The sequence below is a fragment of the Wyeomyia smithii genome, chromosome 3 (assembly GCF_029784165.1).
Source record: "Wyeomyia smithii strain HCP4-BCI-WySm-NY-G18 chromosome 3, ASM2978416v1, whole genome shotgun sequence".
Classification (NCBI taxonomy): domain Eukaryota; kingdom Metazoa; phylum Arthropoda; class Insecta; order Diptera; family Culicidae; genus Wyeomyia; species Wyeomyia smithii.
This window is the reverse complement of record NC_073696.1, coordinates 41,662,210-41,677,626: the sequence shown is the minus strand read 5'-3', so window position 1 is coordinate 41,677,626 and position 15,417 is coordinate 41,662,210. Positions and strand designations below refer to the sequence as shown.

Below are 15,417 nucleotides of genomic sequence, written 5' to 3'. Positions count from 1 at the left end.
CAATGCACTATTTCACTACCAGATATCATTAAAATTTGCAAATATCTGCAGACTAAACTTTTTCTATATTTAAGTATAAGTAAAACGTCATTCAATCCAGATAAAGGTATTTGTCTCCCGCTGTCTCCTGTGCAGATATTTGTTAATAAATAAGTGCATTATTTGAATAAAAATCTTTAATAACTAAATAAACTTAAGAGATAAAAATAAACTTTCTTCGGTGAATTTGTGTGTTTTTTGATAGTTAACAACATTGTAGAACATTGAAACATTTCAGAGAATCATTATAAAAAGTTATATTTAAAAAGTGATTTTAGGGGTTATTTTAGAGAAAACAACACAATAGTTCATTTAAATTAGCAGATACAAGTATAGTGTCTTCGACAATGTTGTTTCTTACAAAATGTGCTAAAACTTTACTTAGCAAAGTGGATTTTTATATGCAAAAATGAGAAAAACAAAACTAATTTCTCACTTTTAGGTAGATCAATCGCAAAATTCTAACTTCTACAAAATGGAGAATAATTAATAGAAAAACTGTACTGAAGACACTATGACTCCAAAATCATTATTTTTTGAGTTAAGAGTAATTAGTGTCAATTAGCGCATTATTCTAGTGAAAATCGTCAAAAAGCTATAATATACATGAGATAATTTGAGATTTTGTAGAACATTCAAAAATTGTAGAAAATCACTATGAAAAGTTAAAAAGCAAAAAAAGATTTTTAGTAGTAATCTATATAAAACTCCACAAAAGTCCATTTAAATAGATAGATAGAAATATTGTGTCTTCCACAAAGTTGTTTCTTTTAAAATTTACTACAACTTTGCTGAACAAAGTGGATTTTCGTATTCCAAAATGAGAAAAGTAAAATTCGCTTCTCACTGTTGAGTGGATTAATCGCTGAATTGCAACTTCTATAAGATGGAGAATAAGTAATGGAACAACTTTGCTGAAGACGTTACGGCTCTAAAATCAATGTTCGTGGGTCAAAATAATTTCGATCACGTTTTTGCAGCTTTGGAAACAGTGGGCGGTGCCGCGTAAGCGATGGAATAAAAAATATGAAAAAAGGCATGGATTGCGCTGCACACTGTTTGTAGATTACAGACGAACGTTTTGCGCGAAGTATATTAGTTTTTCGTCAACCATCAACAAGCATATCGTCAGCTCGTAGTCAGCAGTGAGGATAAAAAAACTTGCTCTTAGTTTTTAAGATAGTTTAGAAAGTAAGTCACCAAATATAATTGGCGCCGTTAAACATTAAATTGTATTTGTGCTGTGTTTTATTTGACATAGGTGATGAAAAAAAAACAAGCTTATCGTTAAGATGGCATCGGAGACCAATCGATTAAAAAAAGTGGCGGTAAAAGTCATTGAAGTAGATTTTTTTCTCAATAAATGTGACCATATTTTGGTTATCGAGCTAGTTCGAATTATGTATGGACCTTTTAGTCATATGCAACATCCATAAATTACGTTATGCAAACAATCCAGTTTTCAGACCCCCCCCCTTGTAGAAAATTACGTTACGCTCGAGAATAATTTACTTAATGAAAATGCTAGTTTTTGGAAAGTCTCTAAGAGATTTTTTGTTACGTAACCCTCTCCCCTATGTAACAAATCGTAACGCTCAAAGATACCCCCGCCCTCCTTCCTATGAGCGTTACGTAATTTATGGATGCCGCCATAGACTAAACCACCAGGCAACGACACAACTCGGGAAAACGATTTGATAACTAAGCGAAAAGAAATGCAGCCAGAAATAATAAGAAAATCGAGAATCATCCCGCGTCATAATTAATTCGCAAGAATCAAAAAATAAACTGACTTGTCGGGGGTAACTATTGCTACACCAAGACCCGAATGACACAGAGTTAAAGGGTCTTAAAATAAATAAATAAATAATTAAATATTGCCACACCACCAATGGCAATTTTTAGCGCCCCGAAATTATCTATTGGAAGCTGTTAAACAGCGTGGGTGATATTGATTGTTTTTTGAGAACGATATTGTCTAAAAAATTACTCTATCTATCCATATTAGCAACGTTTAAAAATTTGGCGAGTTTCAGAATAATAACATTATTTTAAGTTGCATAATTTTAGGACGCTAAAAAGTGCTATTGATGTGTCACAATAGTCACCGGCAAGTTTGTGTCATTTCCCGATAATTTCGGAGAGAGACGGACTAACGTAATTTTCCGTCAAAAGTACTATGCATCAGGAAACACTCTCGCTCATTCTGATCGCCAGGTGATTATTTCCTGTTTCCCCGATCAACAATGAGACCTACTGGCAAGCGATTCCACCCGAATCAAGAGTTTAAGTTAGAAACAAACGGCTACAGCAGTCGGGTTTTTGTACGCGGGGGATACGTTTCAAATTTGTATGGAAACGCATAAAAAAGACTAAACTGAGTTGAAAAAATAACGGAGAAAATCGTCCCAAAATGTTTGAACTTAGAATGACTATGATAAGGAGTGGCCAAAATGTAATATTATAAATTTTCAGTATATAGACTAAAAATTGTAATATTTTTAGAAAACTGATATATGTCCTTTGTTCTCAAACGGAGCACGTGATAAGAGTTAGGTCAATATCTTGTACCATTTATGAGTTATTGCAAAAAGCAACCTGCGAAAAAAATAACTTGGCGAGCAGAGCTATAATACTGGTCTCGAAATGTTAATGGATTCTATTTATGTGATTAAAGTGCCTTAAAATAAGGAATTTAACACAGATTTTGAAGATAAATTTTGTTTTCTCCATTTGTGAAAAAATCATGAAAATCTGAAAAATCGCTGCTCCTGCCTCATAGATTTTGTTATTCTCTGGAATATCTACTAAACACTTCCTCTGTACTTCAAACTTGTTTCGTGCTACCGTAAGAACTTAATATGACGAACGATATCAAGGACCAGACACCAACACTTATTACTCTTACTAAATCTAACAAGTAAACAAATTAAAATTTACCTGTACCGTCGACCGGTTTCGAGCAAGATTCTGCTCATCATTCAGGACGAGGCCCGATGTCCAACTGATTACTATAGGGTAACTGCTCCTATATTCATCTCAGTACCTATATTCCTCTCATCACGCCTTTTTGATCAATTTATCGTCAAATTTAACCATATTTTCAACGTTAAACTTTCAGCCACTTGAGAAAATCGAGAAGCAAATAGATTTACTTTCAAAAATTTGTAGAAATTTGACGGTAAATTGGACAAATGAAAGAAATAAGATGAATATAGGTGCACCAAGCTGTTGAGATGAATAATGGAGCGATTACCCTATTTTCTTACGGCTAACCAAATGTCTGAAGAGAAATGGCGACCTACGCTCTCTGCCTTTTCAGGTTGAAGAGAGGCGATATTATCGGTGCATCATCCTCATTCATCAAAGGTTTTTCAGCATTGGCGATAAACATCGACTCCCAGGCATTTAACAATGACACCTTCCGCACTGGTTTTACCAGTTTTGCACTTTGCCAATCAATTTCATGGTTTTGGCTGATCGTATGTGCCGCTACGCTTGATTCGCAAAATTTATTTTATATATTTTTTTTCCTCGAAATCGGTCGACGGTACAGGTAAATTTTAATTTGTTTACTTGTTAGATTTAGTAAGAGTAATAAGTGTTGGTGTCTGGTCCTTGATATCGTTCGTCACTTCCTCTGTACTAATCATATACTATCGTAATACACGACTGTTGCATAGGAATGCTTGGAAAAGCTCACATAAGGTAATGTATCATGATCGGAACAATTTAAGCTATTTTTATGGAACGTAAATTTTCATGTACAATTTCACCATTGATATCGCAAGAAATCATAAACAAATTATGTTTATCGGAACAATCTATCTGTTTAGTTTTCAGAAACAATAATTTATAGCCAATCCGACTTGAATTCATTCAAATATATCATTTTTACTGATCATAGAACTTGTATCATGATCGGAACAAAATATGTATCATAAGCGGAACAGCCATTTTATTTCAGATCCTTTTGAATTCAAGTATTTTTGTTAGATAGCCAATTTATTTGTCTAAAACTATTTTTAACATTCAATACTGGTCGCTCTAAAAAAAGAACAGTTTTTCTAACAAAAACTTGTCCATGAATCGTAAATACCTACGTGAAATTCATCATTATATCAAATCAAGCACAGGCAAAGTGCAAGTCTCAGAAGAAAGCTGTCCCGATTATGAAACAATGCGGTTCCTATCAGGATACAAAACAGGCCTTCGCATATCACCAATAATTTCAACTTTGAAGCAAATATTTTGCGCAAAAAGTATTCCTGCATGATGTTTCATTGATTTTAAAACATAGAAGCATTTTACGGAAAAATATTCTGCAATCCCAGTATAGTTGATTCCATTATCACTGCTTCCAAACAAGGCATGAAAGCAATTGTAAGGGCAAATTGTGTTCGAAGATGGATCATTTCTTTAAACTTTTTTACTATTTTTTTTTGTAGTGGAACTAGACTACTGCGTCCATTAATCAGAACTATTGTAGTAATTACTATACGTACCATGTAGAAAACCAGGCACCCACTATTGATCGAGTGAATGGTCGGTTGCCTATAGTAGGGTAACGGGGGTATTTTGGCCCACTTGCATGTTTTGGCCCAACCGTTAACATTTTACGCATTTTAGCTGAAAAATTCAATGAATATAAGAAAACTATGCATGCATTATTGAAATAACACACCTTAGAATCATACTACACTATAATTTTCGGCAAAAACTGACTCTAGTTAGCGTTATTTTGGAATTAGTTCATACATATTCTAAGTCATGGCTGAGTCAACCTAAAGTCAAGAGGAAGTGGTAATATACAAGTCAACGTCCGGAAGCAATTGTAACAAATATGTATGTTTTAGAAACAATACGTTGTTGTAGTTACATCAATAAAATATAATAGAAACAGTTTGTATACTCTAACAAGTTGGAAAAAGTTAAAATAGTAGTTTAAGGCATGGCCGAAATCTGTTTGTCTTTTTCTAAAGCGAACATATTTTGGCCATGCCAAGTTTTAACAGCCATTCGGTCATTGAGCGCTAAACAAGAAGCAGCTTGTGACAATTTACAGGTAATTACTCCTTAATTTATCACATACAACGATATGCAGTTTGCTGAGAATGCCTGTCAAACCGCATTCAAACCCAATCTTTTCATTTTTAGATGCCTAAAATTTACAAAAATTCACAGTAGAAGGATTTCCTTCTCAAACCTACTATTTCTACTCTAAAAATACCGATGATGATCTTAAATATAATTAGTCCGAAATATTTCCATACACGGCTCTAAATATAGAGGTGGGCCAAATAAAAATTGTGGTGGACCAAAATATGTTTTAATACTTCGTAGAAATTTTGATATTTATAGGATATTTTTCAATATATTGCATTTTTGAACGAGGTATGTTAAAATAGACTTAGCTCTTAAAAATGGTGTTACAGGTCGGACTCGATTATCCGGAATTCGATTATCCGGAATTTTAGACTCGATTATCCGGAATTTAATTTTTTTGGTGTCCGTTTTCAATTTTTATTACGAAATTTTGTCTTTGCCATCTCTCCTGGCATTTGGTTTGGTTTGGGACATGTTCGAATTTAGTGAAAATAATCAATGTCCAATTTTTTTTTTGCTTCTCAAGATTTTACCTCTTTTTGCCTCAGAAATAACTTCTGGTTACGCCACTGCATCATACAAGTAAATAAAGAAAAGAAATATTTATTTTATGCTCGTTAATCGCGTTTTTTAATTAATTAATTTTAGTAATTTTTGTGTGATTCGATTATCCGGAAAACTCGATTATCCGGAATGAAAAATTTTTTGATGTTCGATAATCGAGTCCGACCTGTATAGAGTATGTATTTATGTTGAGTAATTGTGTTTGTTTTTAATACATTATGCCAGCGGTTCTCAACCATTTCTTGTCCGCGTACCCCTTGGCGATATTTTTCATATCGATTGTACCCCGTGGCTTGGAATGTTCTCGCAAAGTGGGAGCAAATAGTGGTAGAGCATGTTGTGGTAGTCTAGTTCAGGTTCCAAATTGAGCTAAGGTTTGATTGCTACAGTCATGTTTTAAGAGCAAGATTGAACAATAAATGAAGTATTATAAAGAAAAATTTCTTTGTCCGCCTGATTACTGATTTTTCTTTCGCGTACCCCCTGAAAGCTTTCGAGTACCCCCAGGGGTACGCGTACCCCAGGTTGAGAACCGCTGCATTATGCGATCAGTTCGGCTGGTCAAAATGCCCCCGTTACCCTAATACTTGAACAATCTCGATGAAACTTTCTGACCTCAATGCATTCCTTTTTACCTCAAAAAATTAACTTCTATTCTTATTACTCATCTACATCTACTATATTGAACAGTTTCATCGTGCAAAATTTGAAGTATAATTGTTACACTTCAATCGAATAAGTTAAGAAACAAATGGCTGAAATCGTTCTAAACTCTCCTTTGCGACAACGTTCCAGACGCACAGCTAAGGGGTCAGTGAAAGTTTTTTTTTATCGAAATGAACGTTTAAAAAAAAGAGAAACAGACATAAATACTCTTCATCCAGAACTGAACTTTTTTTTGCAAGGTTCAATAATTCAAATTAAACCGAATAAATTTGACCGTACCGGAAACGGGTTTCTCAGATTCACTCCAGAATCTAACGATATTGATCTTCAACTATATTAATATTATCGCCTGATCTGATGGCTTTTTGATTTTTTTGATGGCATCCTGCCAGTTTTCTTAGTACAATCGGAAACCTCGATCGCTGATTGTTTTCAATCTTCATCTAAAAATTCGATGAAACACATCTCCAAAGCATATTTTCGCATCAGCAACTCGAACCCGGTCCGATCAGGTGAAGAATCGCCAACGATGGTGAACCAGTACGTGACCCATTCAAAGGCGTGAAGATTACTGATTGTCCGCCGATCGATACCCGTTATCGACTCCGAGGAGCCACACAACACTGCAGCAGCTCTGCACCACTGCAAAAATGCCTGCGTTACATGACCGGGGCCTATCATCGTTTACTAGCCAACAGCCAGACCGTGCCGAAGCCTCAGCAGCGTTCGTTGAACGAGAGCAAAATTATGTGGCATAGGAATTCCACCATACCAGGCATGCCATTGCGCACACACAATGCCAGCCTTCGGACAAACCGCATTAAGACCTGGTTCTGCGTAGGCCTTTCGGTTCGATCCATTCTGCGGCACTGCAATGCACATTGCACGAAACAAAAAAACAAAAACGGTGCACAACCAGTAGCCCTTGGAGCCGAGCCGATGATACCACATGGTCGGGATACTTTATATGGAAGTGAAGATCGATGCAGCGAAACTCCGATTGGGCGCTAGCGGAAGTCGGTGCCTACTGTGGGCTGCTGAGACGAGACGAGCGCCCTTCGACGATCGAAACCATTGCCTTGCCGCTGGTTTGCAGTTGCAGTACGAGAAGGGAAAAAAGACCAGTCTGACAGGTTCTAGTTTCAGTTCCAGTTTTACTGAGCAGTGCTTGCACTTTTCGTTATTACCTTAATTCATGTTCTTGTGTACATCAATTTTCAGCACTGAGGGAACATGATCTCGAACGCGAAAAATTCGAAAATTCAACTCACGATTCGGTGACGTGAGCGTTGCGCTGAAGCCTAGGCTTGCAGACGTGCGCAGGGAGAGGCTGGAAGATATTTCGTATCGTCTTCCAGCTTCGTGTGCCGCAGAAAACTGAAGCTGAATCACGCGCGTCGTTGAATATGTATCACATCAAAGACCCCAAAAGGGGGCGAAGTGAGCTTTTTTGGTCTTTCGTTAGTTTTTTTTCTACGATTGTATACGCTTCACGCCAAATTCACTGCAAATCGGTACTTTCCTTTATTGAATATGTTTTCAACAACGGCCAGCACTGTTGTAACAATGATTAACATTCATAATGAAGACAACAATACCTGTCCGACAAGCTCAGCGCATGTAGGCGACTATAGCGCACACCTTGACCGGCAGGAAATCGTCGACTAGGTGAACAGAATTGCATAATATGTACTGAAACACACGGTGCTGTTACTGTTTGCCGTTTTGGTGAATTGGGTGTGAATAATTGTGTGCTCTAATACTCGGAAATGTGATTCTCATTTGAAAGCTAAATAGAAATATTGCTTCTCTGAAAATGGCTACACATTCCATTGATTCCAAAACATAGAAATCGAATCGCAATTAACCATTTATCTGAAGATACAGTCATGAACAGTCGCGGGTAATCATGTCAGAGTTAGTTCGATAATGATTTATTAATTTTTTAAAATTGCGCAGTGTAATCGCTTGAAACAAACTGTTCTCTACCTGCTCTGATTTCGATCCCCGTAATCTTGTTTGTCTGGTCCACGTTCGGGTCGCCAGAATCAGTTCAATTCTTCTTTTCTTCTTGGTCTGTTTTTTCACTACATACGACATATGGATTTATTGGTTAACCCGAACGAATGCCGTCGTAGATGAACGTCTCCGTGAATTGGAAAGAAGCTAATTGGATTTCGTGATTGGCGAGTATAGCGAAAATCTCTACGATTTGATTGGAGTGGATAGGTATTGGGCAAGATATATAAGTTGGCTCATTAAAACTCTGTTTAAATAGAAAATGGGCTTGGCATCACTGATCATGCCAGGAATCAGTCTTTGCAGAACACTTCACAGATATTGTTATGATCATTACATCTGGACTCCGTTCCCACTTTTGATAATAATAATAAAAATTGGACTATTTTCGTTTTCACTATGAGAAATTACAAAACGACAATTTCTGAACATTCCAGTGATGAGATTGTGTTATCTGCTCTTTATATTTTTCTTCGAACTGCTTTAGTAAACGCTCTCCTGGTAGTGAAGAATCTGGGTAATCCTGACAACGTCGTTGGCAGCAATTTGTTTTCTTGTTTTCAAGAAGTAAGCTATCAGTAAGTATTTTTTTATTCGTGGACTATGGTTTCTGCAGCATCGGTAAAATTAAAAGTTTATTATTTGGTCTGTCGGGTCAGAATCACTATGAGGTAGTTGCAGCCAAACACTTTTACCGCTCTCGCTGATTTCACGGTATGTGTTTTCGGGATAGTGAACAGGGCTCAACTTCGTCAAGATCCTTGGATTTCTGCTGCGAGAAACCACTGGTTGATAAACTGTAAAAAAGAATCCACAAGACTGCCCTGTCTATGCGAGCAGGATTTTTGGAAGAGAATCGTGTAACGAGAATCCGTCGGATTCGGAAGATTTTACTCTATAGGATTCTCAGAATCGGAAACACCCGGACGAACACATTAGTTTCGCATAGATTCTGTAGGACTTTTCACATCGGAATCATGGTAGTTCTCGATAAAGAATCCTGAAAAAAGAATCCACAAAACTACCTGGTCTATGGGACGAGGATTCTTGAATGAGTATCGTGTCATAAGAATATTTTGGATACGATACCCGGGGAGATTTCGGGTTCATGTCCCGTCGGGATGCGGTATATTTTTCCAAATCTGTATCACATTTCCAGTTCGCTTATTTTTCGCTCTTATTACTTCACATACTGTCTGCTTAATGAACTTGCGTGTTAACGGGAAAAAGCCGTTGTTCAAAATAAAAAATTTAGTTCGAAAAGATACCCGTCCCTTTAACCTAACTTCAAATTTTTGTAACTTTCACAATTTTCATCTGATTTCGATAGTCTTAGCACCAAAAGATTCAGTAACTTACTACTGTGAAGTCAGCAGTGCCCCGAAAGAACTCTCTTTCTCTCTGTTTTTCCAGAAAATCCGGTTCCGAAACTGAGGAATTCTATGAGTATTTAAACAAAATTTTACGATTATTGTTTCAAAGTTTATAAAATAACTTCCACAGGCCATTTGTTTGGTTTATTTTGGTGATATACCCTCGAGATTCTCTTCCGGGAACAGATTTTACTACAGATTCTAGTGACCATAAAAACAATCAAATAAAACAAGGTCAAATGCCATTCAATATGAGTATTTCTAGAATCGGGATGATGCACAGAAACCGGAAACTCCAGATGCCATGCTGAATTCCGAAATGGTGACTTTCGGTTTCTAGAAAATAATCTGATGCGGTCGAAACTAACGGAATCGAAAAAAAAGAAAATCTTCCACACTCACGTTAAAAAAACTAATGTGGTCAGGTGCAAAAATTACAAAGTTCCTCAAGTTCCCCAGCGTGCTGAAACGATTCAATCGAACTCCAACGCTGGATCGCGCTGATCACAGCAACCGCAGAAGTGGAACGATTCACAAGCAGCTACGATTGAAAGCCTGCAGAGCAGTTCGGACGCACACTGGGCTAAGAAGCTATCGGCACCCTACAACACTGTTCGAATCGAACGGTCCTTTCGGCGTGAAGGCCTGCGGTCGTTCCACGCCGTTAGCACCCCAACAGGACCCTGAAGCAGAATTTCGTTGCAAAACGCCGCGCCAGGATGCTGTATGAGAAAGTCATGAACAAATTCGACGGTTGCATTTTAATGGACGATGTAAAAATAGATTTCGCGCACCTCCCAGGACCTGCTGACCAATTCGCTCAGGGGCTGATGGTGTGGCAGGGAATCTACAGCTGTGGCCAAGCTGTCAACCCAATTGAAAAATATTGAGCGATAATCAAGGGCAAGTTGATGAAAAGTGGTAGAACGAGAAAAAAACAGCTGATTTACATAGATGGTGGAAGAAAATGTCGGATCGAGTTGACAATTCCACTGTGTAGAAGATGATGGGCGGTATAAAACGAAAAGTGCGTGAATTCCTCCGAAACTCAGACGAATATTTTTTTATGTATAATAAAGGACAATGAATTTGCTAAAAAATGTTATCTCAAGATTTTTTCTACGTATTTTTTTTTTGACGAAGGTATGTCTCATTTTGTGCGGCCGAATATTAAATGGATGAAGCTTTATTTGCAAAGCACTATACATACACTGTTGCTTTGCAGACAAAAGTTATCCGATGGCAGGCACTGCTTTTTACAGATAATGCAGCGCGTAAAAATTTCTATGGGGACCGTAACTTAGTCAAAACTCAATCTTGATTTTCTTACAATGCAGAATATATTGCAATACGAACACCTTTTCCCCTATATGTAGTTCATGATAACATTTTATGTATTAATATACTCTGTAACATCGAAGTTTTACGATGAAATTTCAAAACCGCAACGTTTAGAACCACGATAACGGACGTGCAGACGGTATACGATCTCTTTGTAGTAGAATTAACAGGAAACATAACCTATTGTCAATATTCAATTCCATTCTACTAAGACGCTCAGTAGGAAATCTATTTGACAATAATTATCATTTTTTCATAAATCATATCTAAATAAACAATTCAAAAGGTCCTATCTGCTTTCATCGTTTTTCCGGAGCGTCTTTTCATTTTGGTAATGGTTCAGCTTCAGTAACTCTCCAAAGCGTGGTTTTCATTCAAAAGGCTAGAATGATCTCTCCGCCATCAACTTGTTCAAATATCGTCTCATAATAGGTGTTTATTAAGTTGTGGCGATTGAATGAAAGTGATAGATCAAAATATCGATCAAAGCAGATAGGACCTTTTGAAATGTTTCACTAGATATATCCTATTTTTAGTACAAAACTGATCGTAAGCTATGCGTGAATGCGAATCCGAAAGATTTTTCAAAATGAAATCTCAAGATTCCTACATTTGGATTATTGAGGAATCAATGAGGTTTTCCATATGCGATTCAAATACCGCATCGCAGAAACGATTCCTCTTACGATTCCGTCACCGAATTATAGGTATCCAGTGAATTCTTACTCAGGACGCGTTAGTTATGCGTTAGTTAGGACAAGCAGACAATTCTTCGGTAGCTCCACACATCGCTCCACGTTCGAATTGCCAATAAATATGGAGGAGGATGAACAAATAATCCTCAAGTCTGAATTTAATTCCAATGCTTTTGAATATCCGATTTCCTGTCAAAGCATCAGGCTGTGCTTTAACACAAATGGACCGAAAAATTATTGGAATTCATGTTCCATGTTTGCTTTAAAGTACGATTCATCAAATGCAGTCGTAATCCAATTTCAAATTAATTTATTTGCTCAAAATGCTCGCGGTCGCTGCTATTGACAGTGCTGACAACACTGGTCCACAGTTTGACACATAAAGTTGAGCATGACGCGCCACACTTTCGAGGCAAGTTTCAGCCCGCTTCGACTGATTTTTTGCAGAAATTAGTCACGATCACGGCACTTATTAGTGATAAAATAAAGGTGTACAAAGTTCCAGTAGACCCGTGACTCTTAAGTACCGGTATTTGTGAAAAATATTCCAGTGTTTTCCGGTGTAAAATTGTTAACAACACCTGGTGGAAAATATGAGTGCTATAAAAACTATCAATTGGGTAAAGTTTTTACTGCTTACCAGATACTAGATGAATGCTCAAAGACTGACATCAAAATAGTTTCGCAGAATCACGACAAAGTCGTGATCTATGTATTCTCTCTTGAATACCACATAGAAGTGCAGGGTATGAACGCTGTTGGACTAACCATGAAATTTCGCTAAGTAAGAATGATTTTGTATTTAACAATGTTTCCCAATAAATTCAACAGTAATATAACCAAACCTTTTATGAATGTCTTCTTAGTTCTAATTTATTATATTAATTCTAATTTATGAAGCTTCCACCTATTCCACTCTAATCTAAGCTCAGCGAAGGCAGTTTAGTAACAGGAAAAAGCTGAAACTGGTCTCAAATTCAACGGAATGGTATTTTTTGGGCAAAACCATTAAATTTACTTTCCTCAGTTGAGTCACCACCAAGCCTGGGTCTTACTGCTATGTACTAGCGAAGTGCGTCGATGCATCATTTGCGGCTTGTTGGATCGACTCGGCTAGTGCTAGAGAGCGCAACACGCGCAACGCGCGTTCAACTTAATCAGTGGAGAATCACTGAGGGAGAGTGGCTTTTGGGTCACCCGTTCGTGGAATGCCGTATTATGAAACTATCAGCGACAAGAAATTCCTCAGCCACAGCTACAACCTTTGCGATGTTCGTTGTGTTCGTGTACCTGCGTGTATTTTTTTTCTGTTCCGCTTTAACTGCAGCAAAGCAAGCGAGATGGAGCACTCTGGAGGACCGCGATGGAACTCACACTGGCGGTGGATTTAAATACATTCAAGTATTCAAATTGAAAGTTGATAATACTGTTTTGTGAATACCTCTAATCCCCAAGTACAGCGAACAGGCTTCGACAGCAGACAAACCGATGGCTGTGGCCTACAGTTTGACCCTCTATCAATAATAATTGGCATTCACTGGATTCCTTGCGGGCATTTCGAGGTGTAGGGTGTGCGTTAAGCTTAGTATAGCCCTGATATCGGATTTACTTACCATGGTTTTGGATTGGTTCGATTTTTTCATGTTAAAATCACTGCTTATTAACAAGTTAATCCACAAAGTTTGAAAATGTCGTATTTACAATTGGGCGATTTTTTTTTTTGTATTTACACGCACTTTAATACGGATGGTTACTTTTCACGGATTTGATGTTTTGTATCAACTAGACTGACGAGTTTGGTAACCAACTCTATCTATGTGTGTTTTCTTCGATTTTTCCTTTTACTTTTGCAACTTCTCCGTGTTCGGTATGAACGACACTGAACTGTATGTACTTGCAGGGTGGTTTGATGTTTTCACACGTTTCGTTCAATCAACTGCAAATCATCGCCTGGTTAGTAGCATGTTTTATCGCCCCCAACGAGATACATGCATTATCATTACTTCTCTCATTGCACTCTTTCTCTTCGATCGCCTATGTTTATTCCTGTATTGCTTCAAAGAATTATTGTTATTAGGGTCACTTGAAGCATTGGATCTTAGAGTAATATTTAAAAAAAAATCAACTTCTTTCCTTGCCGTTATTTAATTCTCAATATAAACACTGGCATATCAGTTTTACGATTCGAAAACAAATATGCAAATTTTCTTCTGCTTAACTTTGAAATTCATAAATATTTATATGTGTATTGTTATACATTTCACACTATTCGAGTCGATTTGTGAAATTTCGCTGAAATGTTTGGACATCTCACTCTTGCAGGGGTTCCACACACTGAAGTTACTCTTTCAACACTAGTCAGCCCCAAAATTGTCCCTCAAAAGTCAGCGGTGTGCTACACTCTGGATATTGAAATCGCGCTTCGCTAGACAAAATAATGCAACGTGATTGCACTGCAATTGCAAGTCACATTCGTTGCACCTTGAGGGGAGGGAGGACTAGGTGGAATGGCTTTGCTCCTTCCTCTCACTCAAGTTCCGTCACAGGGTAGCTGTCCAGAAGCTCTCCGAAAATAACACCAATAGTAAGGGGCGGAGGAGCCACCATTGAAACACACAAAATCACACACGGGTTAGCTGTCCGCACGGGGACTGTCCGGCTCAACACTGCAGCCTAAACAAGTTTCTCCTGCAAACTGAAAGCACAGAAAGAAAAAAATATGCTTTGCACCAACTAAAACCACGTTCACACTACTACCAATGGCCGTTGCAATCCCCAATGTTCGTGAGATTATTATGAATACACCGCTCAACTAGTGTGAGAGAAGCACACCGCTGGAGACTACAACTTAGTAGTACGTACTGGAGTAGCGCAAATGGCAAGCCGCGCTGAGCTGTTTGAGGTTGTGATATTGCTTTGGAACTTGCATGGCCACTCGGAGAGATAAGTACAGTGCGGGAACAAATTTCTCACCTTGTTTGATAAGAAAATGCTATTGAATGACGTTGCAACTGTGAGAAAGAGATAAAACCAACGATTGGCCCAACCACTCCATCTCTACCGTACTAAAATTGGCCTTGCACTGTACAAGCGCTAGCAACATGCATTTTCAAACATTCCAGCGCAAGGCAGAGCAAAAACCGACCAAAAGTAGCAACATGCTCGATAGTCGGTTTCGTGCTGTATTCCTTCTTCCTCACGTGTGGACAGAAAAGTTACCAGACTCTCACACCAGAAGAGCGCTTGCATGAATGGTGCGTACAACGATTCCATTTTCAACTCTACCTGGCGAAGCGCGCAGTAAAGCAATTTCCAATGGGAGATACAAAAAGAAAGAGAGAGAGAGGAAGAAAATACGATCATTTGATACCACAGGGTATCACTTTAAGGTATCAAAGAATGTTTCCTGTGAAAAGATCGTTTATCATTCCGAGTTAACTGCAAAAGTAAGGAATGGTTCACCGACAGGATAGAATATATCTCAGCAGTACAGAAGAAAGCCTATAAAACTTGTTCTTCGATTTTCTAGCAATGCTGGAGAAGCTTACTTCTCCCTTCTAGGTGGATTGGTTTAGTTTTATAGCAAAATTAGTGTTCCTGCTTAATACCTTGGC

At 37.8% G+C, this 15,417-nt stretch overlaps 1 protein-coding gene across 1 annotated transcript in view; it reads right to left on the bottom strand.

Annotated features, from left to right (window-relative positions):
- LOC129727956 (protein expanded) overlaps positions 1–14,487 on the bottom strand; it is a 97,072-nt gene extending 82,585 nt beyond the window's left edge. The window contains exon 1 of the mRNA XM_055686274.1: positions 13,417–14,487. The gene's annotated coding sequence lies outside the window, so the exon portion shown is untranslated. The remainder of the gene's footprint in view (positions 1–13,416) is intronic.
- Between the last annotated feature and the right edge of the window lie 930 nt (positions 14,488–15,417).